The sequence below is a fragment of the Sus scrofa genome, chromosome 14 (assembly GCF_054392235.1).
Source record: "Sus scrofa isolate SSC_HxYL_T2T_F1_AM1 chromosome 14, Sscrofa_HxYL_maternal_Yorkshire_Landrace_v2.0, whole genome shotgun sequence".
NCBI lineage: Eukaryota > Metazoa > Chordata > Mammalia > Artiodactyla > Suidae > Sus > Sus scrofa.
Genome location: NC_139396.1, coordinates 161574914 through 161586569, shown reverse-complemented (window position 1 = coordinate 161586569; position 11656 = coordinate 161574914). Strand labels below are relative to the sequence as shown.

At 49.8% G+C, this 11656-nt stretch overlaps 1 long non-coding RNA gene across 1 annotated transcript; it reads left to right on the top strand.

Moving 5' to 3' along the window:
* The first annotated feature begins 738 nt into the window (after positions 1 to 738).
* LOC146397147 (uncharacterized) lies at positions 739 to 2334 on the top strand. The gene is made up of 3 exons (XR_014825829.1): positions 739 to 1542; positions 1947 to 2144; positions 2240 to 2334. It is a non-coding gene; the product is annotated as an uncharacterized LOC146397147 (long non-coding RNA).
* Positions 2335 to 11656: the final 9322 nt, after the last annotated feature.

The following is an 11656-nucleotide window of genomic DNA, read 5'->3' as shown; positions in this document are numbered from 1 at the left end:
AGGGACCACTGTCTTCTTTCCCTTCTGGAGTCAAATGTGCTGTGTGGGGATGGTGACACCTGCCAGTGCCCCCGGAGATTTAGGTTTGTGAAGCCACCGGTGCTTGGGATGCGCTGTCTCAAACACAGCACCTCCCTGGCAAGGTGCTGGGAGCTTGTCTCCTTCAAAGGGGAGCAGATTTTCCAGAGAGGAGGAACCCCGCCCCGGGTGGGGGGCACAGACAGGGTGCAAAGGTCCGGGATGGGGGTGGTGGGTCCTAGTCATGGCCAGGAATGGTGCCCTTGGCAAGGAGGTCAGTGCAGTTTCCTGAAGCCCCTCATGGCCTGGGGGCCCCTCTCTGGGGCTCTGGTTCCACTCCCGCTCTGGTCTCGTCTAGTCTTCTGAGTAGGCGCTTTACTGCTGGAGGCAGGCAGGGTAGGCCGGGCTGGGACAACCTCCAAAGGCGTTCAGTGCTGTCTTATTTCTAATGGGACAGCATCTGATGTCCATGACCCACGTGGCCACTTTCCGAGATGTTTTGCAAAAGTAGCCTCGACATGGCCTTCACCTTGGGGAAACCGAAACGCCCACATGTGCCTTGAACATCAAGGACAAGCTCATGTTTTGGCACCACTGTTGTAGCTCTTTATGGGCTGCCTGGCAACAGGCTGGCTGGCACAGCGGTACCTTTTGCCCAGAAGGGACTGGAGGCTGGGGATGCAGGGACCCAGGCCTGCTGGTGCTGCTGGCAGCCCAGGTTCCCAGCATTCCCTTAAAAAGGAGCACCCGGGCTCCCTCACTGTCTCCTCCTTTCCCCTCCTGTCTCACCCCGTGGCGAGGGCAGGCAGCAGAGGATGGGGCGCCGTCCTGGAGCTGCTCGCTGCTCGGCTGCCAGGGCCTCCCACTGTTGGCTTTGGAGCCGCTTCCCCAGGAAGCCGGTTTCTTATCCCGAGCCCTGCACCTTGATGCCGTGTGGCTTGCCGTGTCTTGGAATGGATCACGTCCCGTGGCTCTCGAGGGACAGCAAACATGGTGACCTGCTATCTCTAAGAGGCAGCCAGAGCTTGGGGAAGACCACGGACCCGAAGGAGAGCGGGAAAGCCTCAAGGTTTCCTAGAGGTCAAAGGCCTTGTCGTGCCCATGGTGCATGGGTGAGGAATTAACCAGGTTGCGAGCTGGCTTTCAGGGTCACCCAGGAGGGACACGGTAGCACCGAGATGATATTCTGGCTGCTAGGGTGGTTTGTCCGGACCTGGGGGTTTCCTGGGATGTGTGACTCTCGGTGTTAACAGGCACATTCCGGGCAAAGAGGCCCCAGTGGGTCACTGGGTGCAGGATCTCCCAAGCTCCTCCTGGGGTGCTCCCTGCCAGCTGGGACCCTGTCCCCACATCCCACTTCCCTGCCCTGAGTTCGGAGGTCCCCTGTTCATTATTTCTTTCTGGATGCCCATCTCTGCTTCCTCCCTTTGTCAAGGCCTGGCATGGAAGAGTGTACACAGTCGGTGCCCATCAGTTGTGTTCTGACCCCTCCTCCACTGGGCTGACTGTCGGCAGGGCCCGCAGGTAACAATGGGGGCAGCCCAGCTCTGAGTTCATGCCCTGGTTCTGCCGGGTGGGGAGGGGGAGAGGGGTGGGCAGCCACTGGGCAGCCCTTCCCTTAACTGAGCAAACACTAATTGACGACAATCCCCCCCCCCCGCCCCGATCGTGTCCCTGCCAGGCTCCCTGTCTGCGTCCAGAGGCAGAGTCTGGAAGGAAAGTTACTACAGGCTGAGATGGACCTGGGCTGCACTGTGGGGACCAACCTGGTTGGGGCTGACACCTGGGCGGGAGCCAGGCGGCCAGGGGACAGCCCCTCCTGGGTGACACAAAGCACGAGGGAGCCATGGTGGCAGGGACCTCGGCCAGCGGGCTTTTCTGGGCCTGCCACCCTCTAATGAAGGCGTTTCTCTTCTGATGAATGACAGCGACTTAAGATTATTCCTCATAAAAAAAGGAGCCGTTCTGAACCAGAAACTTCAGTCTGTGGCTGGGATACCCCCCACCCCAGGTCCCCCTGTTCCCCATCGGTGTGGACGCCTCAGGACCCCAGCCCTTCCTCTTGCCGGAACCTGCTGGGAGCTGTGTTTCTCCCTGTCACGAAAGAATTAAAGACAACATCTCGGGTAGGAAGCAATTGTGGAGGGTGGAAGTTTCTGGCCAGGCAAATAAATTGGATTTAAGTATATTACAGTCCTAATCTTTTTCTGCCTCTCTCCAGACGGTCTCTGTACATGGAAAGATGAGAATGTATTCGCAGACAAAGCGTGACCTGAGGGAGAAGCCTGCCAGAATCTGGATTTTCAATAACATAAGACAATAAAGCTTAGACTTCTAACCTGCTGCAATATGGTCAAAGTATAAAGAGCTTAGCTGCTAATAAAAGGAGAGGGGCTTCCCCTCATATCTGCAGATCCGGACCCCCCAGAAGGACACTTCATAAAGATCATAATGGGTTAGCCGGGATCACGCAGACACGGGGCCCCTTGTTGACCGATTGTCTGACACTTGTCACCTATGGGTCTGATATTAATAAGTCCCGTGTTGATTTCCTTGGGGTATTTTTGTCCCTTTAATTGCACGTCTTCCTGTTGTGACCCTACACTGGGCAACACGTTAGGCTACAGTTACCTGGTGGCAAGATGCACACACACCGGGCAGTGAATCAGCAGGGGCTGGACGGCGGGCGGGCGGGCTTAGGACGCAGGACGGCGCCCACCGCCTCTTCCTGGGAGGTCAAGCGCCCTGCCTCCTTCTGCCAAAAAAGGAGCTGGCGGAGGTCAGCATTGTGAGGGCGCTGTCTCTGAATTGGTCTGTTTAAAATGTTTTCCCAGAGGATTAATGGGTTGCGGGGCTGTTCCCTAGACAGTGTAATTGAGGCAGATTGCATAAATATGCTGCGTTGACGTGAACGCAGGACTCACGCTGGGGGAAAGCCGTGGCGCTTGGTTAGAAATGGTCTTTGACAAGTAAAACGGGCTGGCGACAGAGCTGTGGAGAATAGTGACAGCGGCAGCCTTTCTGCCTGTCCGTCACCTCCCTACCCCACCCCGACTTCCTGGTGGCTCAGGGCTCCGCCGTGCTCTTCCAAATCATCTGCGCTTCAGAATGACTTTCAGAGAAGCCCAGTTCTCCAAAACATCCCGATTCTGGTCATTCCAGGTGTTGCTTCATCCTTCTAGCTGTTCCTCGGAAGAGCTAACCCCCCCTCCCCACCCTGCAGACTAGACCCACCACGCTGGACGTTTTCATTGTCCATGGTAGTCCCTGGTTGGAAGAGGCAAGTGCGGCAAAGCCAGATGCTCCAGGAGAGGACTGTGGACCCTGCTCAGACCGCTGTGCTCTGGGACCCCCCCACCCCTCCACTTGCAGCAGAGCGTTCCCCGAGGTAGGCTACACACCTGCCCTACAGCCAGGCCACACCCAGGGGCTCAGACTCTGCAGTGATTCACACCCATGCCGAGCTGCTCTTGCTTTCCCTTGGGTCGTCAAACACAGACCATTGAGACCTGGGATGCCTGTGGCACCACAGAGCCAGGAGGCAGCAGACAAGGAGGGAGGGCTTTCAGAAATGTTCAGGCCCTGGTGCTGGAGGATGGGGAGAGAGTGCCCACCTCTGAGTCAGGCTGTCTGGGCTGCTGGGAGGCAGTGCTAAGCCACAGACAGGGCCCACAGAACTCTCTGGACCCCTCCATCAGCACAGGAATGGTCACAGTTGGTACTTTTGACCCTGTGGCGGGAGGTCCTGAGCTTTGTGGCTGGTACCCATGACCTACTGGGCTTGGAGGACCAGAGCCCAAGACCCAAAGTGGGAAGTGGGCACCAGATGTGCCACTCAGTAAGTAGCTCTGTGAAGGCAGCTTCCAGAGCCTTAGCTTCCTCATCAGAATACAAGGACAGGACGTAAGGATAACCTGGGCACCACGGGGTGGATCAGCTGAATTCATTGCCCTTTTAAGGGAGGGCAGTCTTTAGCCTTTGAAGGGCAGTGTATGGGATGAATTGTTTCCCACCCCAAATTATTCATATGTTGAAGCCCTAACTGCCAGCAGCTCAGAATACAACTCTACTTGGAGACAAAGTCCTCAAAGGTATTTAAGGTTAGATGAGATTGTGAGGGTGGTTCCCAATCCAGTACGACTGTTGTCCTTACAAGAAGAGGAGCTCAGACACAGACAAAGACAGAGGGAACACAGTGTGAGGGCACAGAGAGAAGATAGCCACCATCTACATGCCAAGGAGGGAGGCCTCAGGAAAACCAGACCTGCTGACACCTTACTTTTGGACTTCCAGAATCTAGAACTGTGAGGAAATTAATTTCTGCTGTTTAAGCCACATAGTGATGATAGCTTGAGCAGACTGATACAGACAGGTTCACCCACAGCTGGCTCTCCCCTCAGCCTAAGAGAAAGTTGGCCTTTTAATCCTTAACTTCTTGCGAAGGTGTTTCTTCCTGTCACTAAGCACCTGCTCAGAGGCCATCCAGCTTTGTGACAGGTGAACAAAACACCTGTGCTTCAGAAATAAGCATATAAGGATGGCCAAGGAAATTCCTGCTGGACCCAACTGAATTGCATTTAAAAACTAAAAGCCCTGGAGTTCCCATCATGGCTCAGCAGAAATGAATCTGACTAGTATCCATGTGGATGCAGGTTCGATCCCTGGCCTCGCTCAGTGGGTCAAGGATCCAGCATTGCTGCAAGCTGTGGTGTAGGTTGCAGAGATGGCTCGGCTCTGGCATTGGTGTGGCTGTGGCGTAGGCTGGCAGCTGTGGCTCCAATTCGACCCCTATCCTGGGGTGCAGCCCTAAAAAGGTAAAAAATTAATTAAAATAAAAACTAAAAGCCCTGCACAAAAAGAAAAAACTCTATCCAAATAGCTGACTGGCCCCTGAACCACACATGCTTGTAGCCAGACTCAAGGCAGTTGAGCTAAAATAAAAGATTTGCACTGTGATTTGAGCTGATACTAAAGACACAGAGTTTGCAGTTTAAGTCCAATCATGCTAATCACCTACCAAAACAAAAAAGTCCACATTCTAGGGAGGATCAAAATAGACTCCAGAATCTCTGCAACATAACATTCCCAATACATGACATTCTGGATACAAAAACAAAAACAAAAAAGGAAATTATGACCCAGTCTTAAGAGAAGTCAATCAACTGAGACTCCTGATATGCCCCCCAAGATGTTGGAATTAGAAGACAACAATTTTATTTTATTTTATTTTTTGTATTTTTTTTGTTTTTTTAAGGCCACATCCACAGTATATGGAGGTTCCAAGGCTAGGGGTCTAATTGGAGCTGTAGCCACCAGCCCATGCCCCAGCCACAGCAATGTGGGATCTGAGCTACATCTGCGACCTACACTATAGCTCATGGCAATGCTGGATCTTTAACCCACTGAGCGAGGCCAGGGATCAAACCCGCAACCTCATGGTTACTAGTCTAGTTCATTAACCACTGAGCCATGACAGGAACTCCACAGAAGACAACAGTTTTAGAGAAGATATTATAACTATACTCGGTTAAATAAAGGAAAATATGCTGTCAGTGAAAGAAAAGAAATCTCAACTAAGAAGTGGAAATTATAAAAATAAGAACCAAATAGAAATCCTAGAACTGAAGAAAATACAATATTTGAAATTGAAAATTCAGGGGATTGGCTTATTACCAGAATGGAGATAATAAATGAAAGAGTCAGTGAACTTAAATATAGATTCAATCTGGAGAGAGAAAACAGATTGAAAATAATGAAGAGAGCCCTGGGAACATGTGGGACAATACTAAAAGTTCTAACACCTATGCAATTTCAGTCCCAAGAGGAAACAGAGAATGTAGGAGGAAAAAGTATTCAAAGTTATAGTGGTCCAGAAATTTCCTAAATTTGGTGAAATACATAAATTTGAGTTTCAAAAAGCTTAGTGAACCCCAAACAGGATACATATAAATAAAACCACGTCTAAGTATCATAATCAAACTGCTGAAAATAAGAGAAAGAGGAGATCTCTGAAGCAGCCAAAGAAAATGATACACATTGTACATGAAGAATATGATTTGAGTTACTGCAGACTTCTCATCAGACACTATGGAGGCCAGAAGGAAGTGGAACAATGTATTTGATGCGGAAAGACAAACCTGTCAACCTAGGAGTCTATAGCCAGGGATTGTACCCTTCAAAAAGGAAAATATTTGGGACAAAATAACACTTAGATAATTTGTTGCTATTTCTGATAAACACTAATAGAAGTTATTTGAGGGGAAATGATACCAGTTGGGAATTCAGATTTTAGGGAAGTAATGAAGAGTATCAAAACTGGGAAATATGTGGGTAAATAAACAAATTTTAAAATCTTAATTTCTTTAAAATACATAAATCTGTTTAAAGTGAAAGATTATAACATTGCCTGCTGGTGTTTATTAGTATGTGGATACAATACCCATGACAACTATAGATTAAAGAATTGTTGGGGGCAGCATATGGACCTATGTAAGTCCATAGGGTTGTAAGGTTTCTACATTTTATATATGGTGTTTAGAATTAATGCTACCTATACTGGAAAAGGCCGTATAGTTTATATACATGTATATAAGGATGTATAGTTTATATATATTTTAATCTCTAAGCAACCACTAATAGTCTAGTGTAAAGAGGTATAGCTAAAGAGGCATAGCTAAAACACAATATTATTTAAAACAGATTTTTAAAAAATTCAAATAATCCAGAAGGCAGAAAATGAGGAACAGAGGAACACAAAACAGATGGAACAAATAAAAAACAAATAATAGGAGTTTCTCTTGGGTCTCAGTGGTAACAAACCTCACTAGTATCCATGAGGACATGGGTTCAATCCCTGGCCTCACTCAGTGGGTTGAGAATCCAGCATTGCTCTGAGCTGTGGTGTAAGTTGCAGATGCAGTTAGGATGCTGTGTTGCTGTGACTGTGGTGTAGGCCGACAGTTGCAGATTCAATTCTACCCTAGCCTGGTAACTTCCATGCACTGCTGGAGCAGCCAGAAAGACAAAAGAAAGAAAGAGAGAGAGAGAGAGAGAGAGAAAGAAAGAAAGAAAAAGAAAGAAAGAAAGAAAGAAAGAAAACAATAAATTAGCATACCTAAATCCAACCACATCAAAAATTAGATTAATTTTTTTTGTTTGTTTTGTTTTGTTTTTGTTTTGTTTTTGATTTCTTGGGCCGCTCCTGTGGCATATGGAGGTTCCCAGGCTAGGGGTCGAATCAGAGCTATAGACATTGGCCTATACCACAGCCACAGCAATGTGGGATCCGAGCCACATCTGCAACCTGCACCATAGCTCATGGCAATGCTGGATCCTTAACCCACTGAGCAAGGCCAGGGATCGAACCCGCAACCTCATGGTTCCCAGTCAGATTCGTTAATCACTGAGCCACAACGGGAATTCCAAAAATTACATTAAATTTTAGTGAACTAAACACATTAATTAAAAGGCAAAGGTTGTCATAAAGGAGTTGTTTAAAATTTATCTTATTAATGTATAGTTGATTCACCATATTGTATTAATTTCTGCTGTACAGCAAAGTAATTGAGCTATATATATACATATACACACACACACATTCTTTTTTACATACTTTTCCATTATGTCTTATGATAGGTTATCAAATATAGTTCCCTGTGCTATATACAGAAGGACCTTGTTAAGAATGGGTTTTTAAATTTTCTCTTTATTGGAGTATAGTTTGATTTACAACGTTGTGTTAGTTTCAGGTGTACAACAAAATGATTCGGTTATACATACACATATATCCATTCTTTCTGATTCTTTTCCCACATAGTTCTTACAAAATGCTGAGTAGAGTTCCCTGTGCTATTCACTGGGTCCTTGGTGTTTCCCTCTTTTATATACAGTACTGTATATATGTTATCCCCACACTCCTCGTTTGTCCCCCCACCACCTTTCCCCACTGGGTACCATACGTTTGTCTTCTGTCTGTCTGCTTCCATTTAGTGAATAAGTTCATTTGTATCACTTTTTAGATTCCACATATAAGTGATATCCTATGATATTTGTCTTTGTCTGACTTACTTCACTTAGTATGATAATCTCTTGGTCCATTCATGTGGCTGCAAATGGAATTATGTCCTTCTTTTTTGATGGCCACTATCCCATTGTGTACATGAACCACATGTTCTTTAACCTGAACGAATTTTCAAAAAGCAAGACTGACACCTCATACTCCTTAGGATGCTACAATCAAACAGCCAGAAAATAACAGGTGGCAAGGATGTGGAAAATTGGAATTCTTATGCACTCCTGGTGGGAATGTAAAATGGCGAAGCTGCTTTGTAAAACAGTATGGTAATTACTCAAAACGTAAACACAGAGTTACCACGTGCTCCAGCAATTCCACTTGTGCACAGATACCAAAGAGGATGCGGTGCAAGGGCACCAGCAGATATGTGCACACCGTGTTCATAGCAGCATTGCTCCCAGCGGCCAAAAGTGGCAGCTACCTGTCTGTCCCTCGAGGGGGGACCAGACGAACAAAATGTGGTAAATACATACGAGGAAGTATTACTCAGCCTTGCAAGGAAACTCTGCCACGAGCTGCACCCTGAAGACATTCTGCTAAGAGGTTTCTATCACAGCTCTGAGTACCACGTGAGGGGCGTGCACCCCCAAACCCCACTCTCAGAGCCCTGAGGTCCAGACACATCAGGGTTTGTCCCCTCCTCTCATGCGGTTCGTTCCCTGCCTTGACCAAAAACAGGAAGGCAAACCCCAGACCAAGGACGGGGACTCTCCCCTTCGTCTGTCTGGCTTCACGTTGCCTTCCAGCTCCCAGGACCTCCCTTCCTGGCTGAGCCTGGCCGCTGCCTGGGGCCTCTGGTCTCCGCTCAGCACGACAGGCTGGGATGCGGTCTGCGAGGCTGGGCCGTGGGCCCGAGCGGGCAGGCAGGGGGCCGCTGCTCAGGGCCAGGGCCAGGTCTTGGGGCCTTGACCTCCATCCCTCTCGGACACACTGCCTGGCCAGAGCGAGCGGCAGGTCCAGGCGGTTCTGCCCTGGCCAGAGCTGCCTCCTTGGGGTGGCGAGGCGCAGCCCACCACTCTGCCTGGCCAGGGCGTGAAGGATGGCAGGAACCCTCCCTGTGGACAGTGACCCGTGTCCACGTGCCTGAGGAGTCCAGAGGTCCTGACAAACTGACTTTTTAATCATTAGGAGATGGTCGCCCTCTCTGTACCGCTTTCTTGAGTTCCATTCTGCCTGGTGTTAGCGTAGCCACTCTAGCTTCCCCGTGCTTACTGGTTTCACAGTATATCTTTTTCAGTCTATTTATGCTCAAATCTGAGTTTTCATATTTATTTATTTATTTTTTTGTCTTTTTGCCATTTCTTGGGCCGCTCCCGCGGCATATGGAGGTTCCCAGGCTAGAGGTCCAATTGGAGCTGTAGCTGCCGGCCTACGCCAGAGCCACAGTAACGCGGGATCCGAGCCGCGTCTGCAACCTACACTACAGCTCACAGCAACGCTGGATCATTAACCCACTGAGCAAGGGCAGGGATTGAACCCACAACCTCATGGTTCCTAGTCGGATTCGTTAACCACTGTGCCACGACGGGAACTCCATGAGTTTTCATATTTAAAGTAACTATTTTAAAGTAACTTATGCAGAATGACTATTATAGCTGGGTCTTGCTAAATTTTTTTTTTTTTTGGCCTTTTAGGGCCGCACTTGCAGCCTATGGACGTTCCCAGGCTAGGGGTCGAATTGGAGCTGTAGCTGCCAACCTACACCACAGCCACAGCAACTCCAGATCCAAGCCTTGTCTGCCACCTACACCACAGCTCACAGCAATGCCAGATCCTTAACCCAATGAGCAAGGCCAGGGATCGAACCTTTGTCCTCATGGATGCTAGTCAGATTCGTTTCTGCTGAGCCACGAGGGGAACTCCAGGTCTTGCTATTTTTAAATTTTTTTGGCTGCCCCGTGGTATATGGCATTCCCAGGCCAGGGGATCAGATCTGAGTGGCAGCACCAGATCCTTTAACCCACTGGGCCCCGGTGCCCCAGAGACGCTGCCAATCCCACTGCACCACAGCAGGAACGCCCTTTAATGTATTTTTCGTTGTGGTAACGCTCGGTGTCTTCAGTATAATTTACCACGTTCAGGGCGCAATGCAGCGATGTTAAGTGTACCACGTTGCGGTGCAGCCGGTCTCCGGACTGTTCATCTGGCAAAACTGGAACTCTGCCCCCACTAACAAGCTGCCCGTTTGTCCCTCGCCCTGCAGCCCCTCAAGACCACCGCTCTGCTTTCAGCTCACGCCCCTCAGGGCTGTGATGGTGGTGGGGCGTGGGCGTCCCCTCACTCAGCCCTCTTTAGTCCTGCGAACTGTTGGGACACTGGGTGTCACCCATCTCCTGCTGTTCCGAGGCGCAGCCTGTGTTCTTGGCCCATGTCACAGAACAGCACAGGTGGCTGTCAGCAGAGAGCTGTGCGCCCTGGAGCCCATCGAGCCTGGAGTCCTAGTCGTGGGTCCTTATTCACGCTCGGTGGTCTGGGGCCTCCTTCACGGCCAAGGAGCGTCAGATGTGGGCAAGTCCCCAGGCCAGCTCCCCGTGCAGGCGCACGGCTGCAGGAGGAGAGACACCCAGGGGACCTCGGCACCCAGTCCTGGCTCAGTGGGGTCACCGGCACTGCATGTCACCCCCGGCCCCCTCCAGGCATCCTTGGGACCGGCAGACCTATTTCTCATTGGGGCCCCACAAGGAAATGGTGTCGGCTGCTCCTTTTCTCTATTTCAATGTGTGCGGAGAGGGTTTTTATCAGCTTAACAGAATATGCCAAATTTAAGTGCCCCCCTTCCCAGCGCCTGAGCGCTGATCCAAACCTGAATGCTGGGAACATTTGCATGAATTCCTGGGAGCTTGAGGGGAAAACATTTCAAACTGGGGAGAACGTGCCAGTAATTGAGAGCGTTAGGAGGCCCAGCCTCACCGGCACAACCATTCCTAAATGCATTTCCAGAGAGGAAAAATCACCTCGGTGAAAATTCGCTGAAACTGCCCAACAGAAAAGACATGTCCTAAGTTTTGCGGGGGAGGATTGGAGAGCTCGGAGGTTGGGACCCTCTGTTCTGTGTCGGGCGTGAAGTCCGAGGAAACGCTGACATTGTTTGGACACACCAGTGACCTGCCTGACCTGCCTGTGGTGTCGGGGCCTCTTCACACCCGTGACCCAGCACCAGGGCGGCACACAGGCCCGGTGAACCCTCGAAACCATGGTGTGAAATGTGGGTGCCAGAGCCACAGGTCTGAAATGTGAAAGTGGAGCCATCGACCTGTAAACATAGATTTTTTTTGCTCTTGGCAGGGCCACACCTGCGGCATATGGAAGTTCCTAGGCCAGGGGTCGAATTGGAGCTGCAGCTGCCAACCAACCACTGCCATGGCAACACCGGATCTGAGCTGCCTCCTCAAACCACATTGCAGCTACACCACCACCAGATCCTTCACCCCCTGAGCAGCACGACCAAGGATCAAACCCCCATCCTCATGGGGTCAGGTCCTTAACCTACTGAGCCACAGTGGGACCTCCGTAAACATAGATTTGAAACATCTACATCCATCTTGGAATACAGCAGCGTGTCAG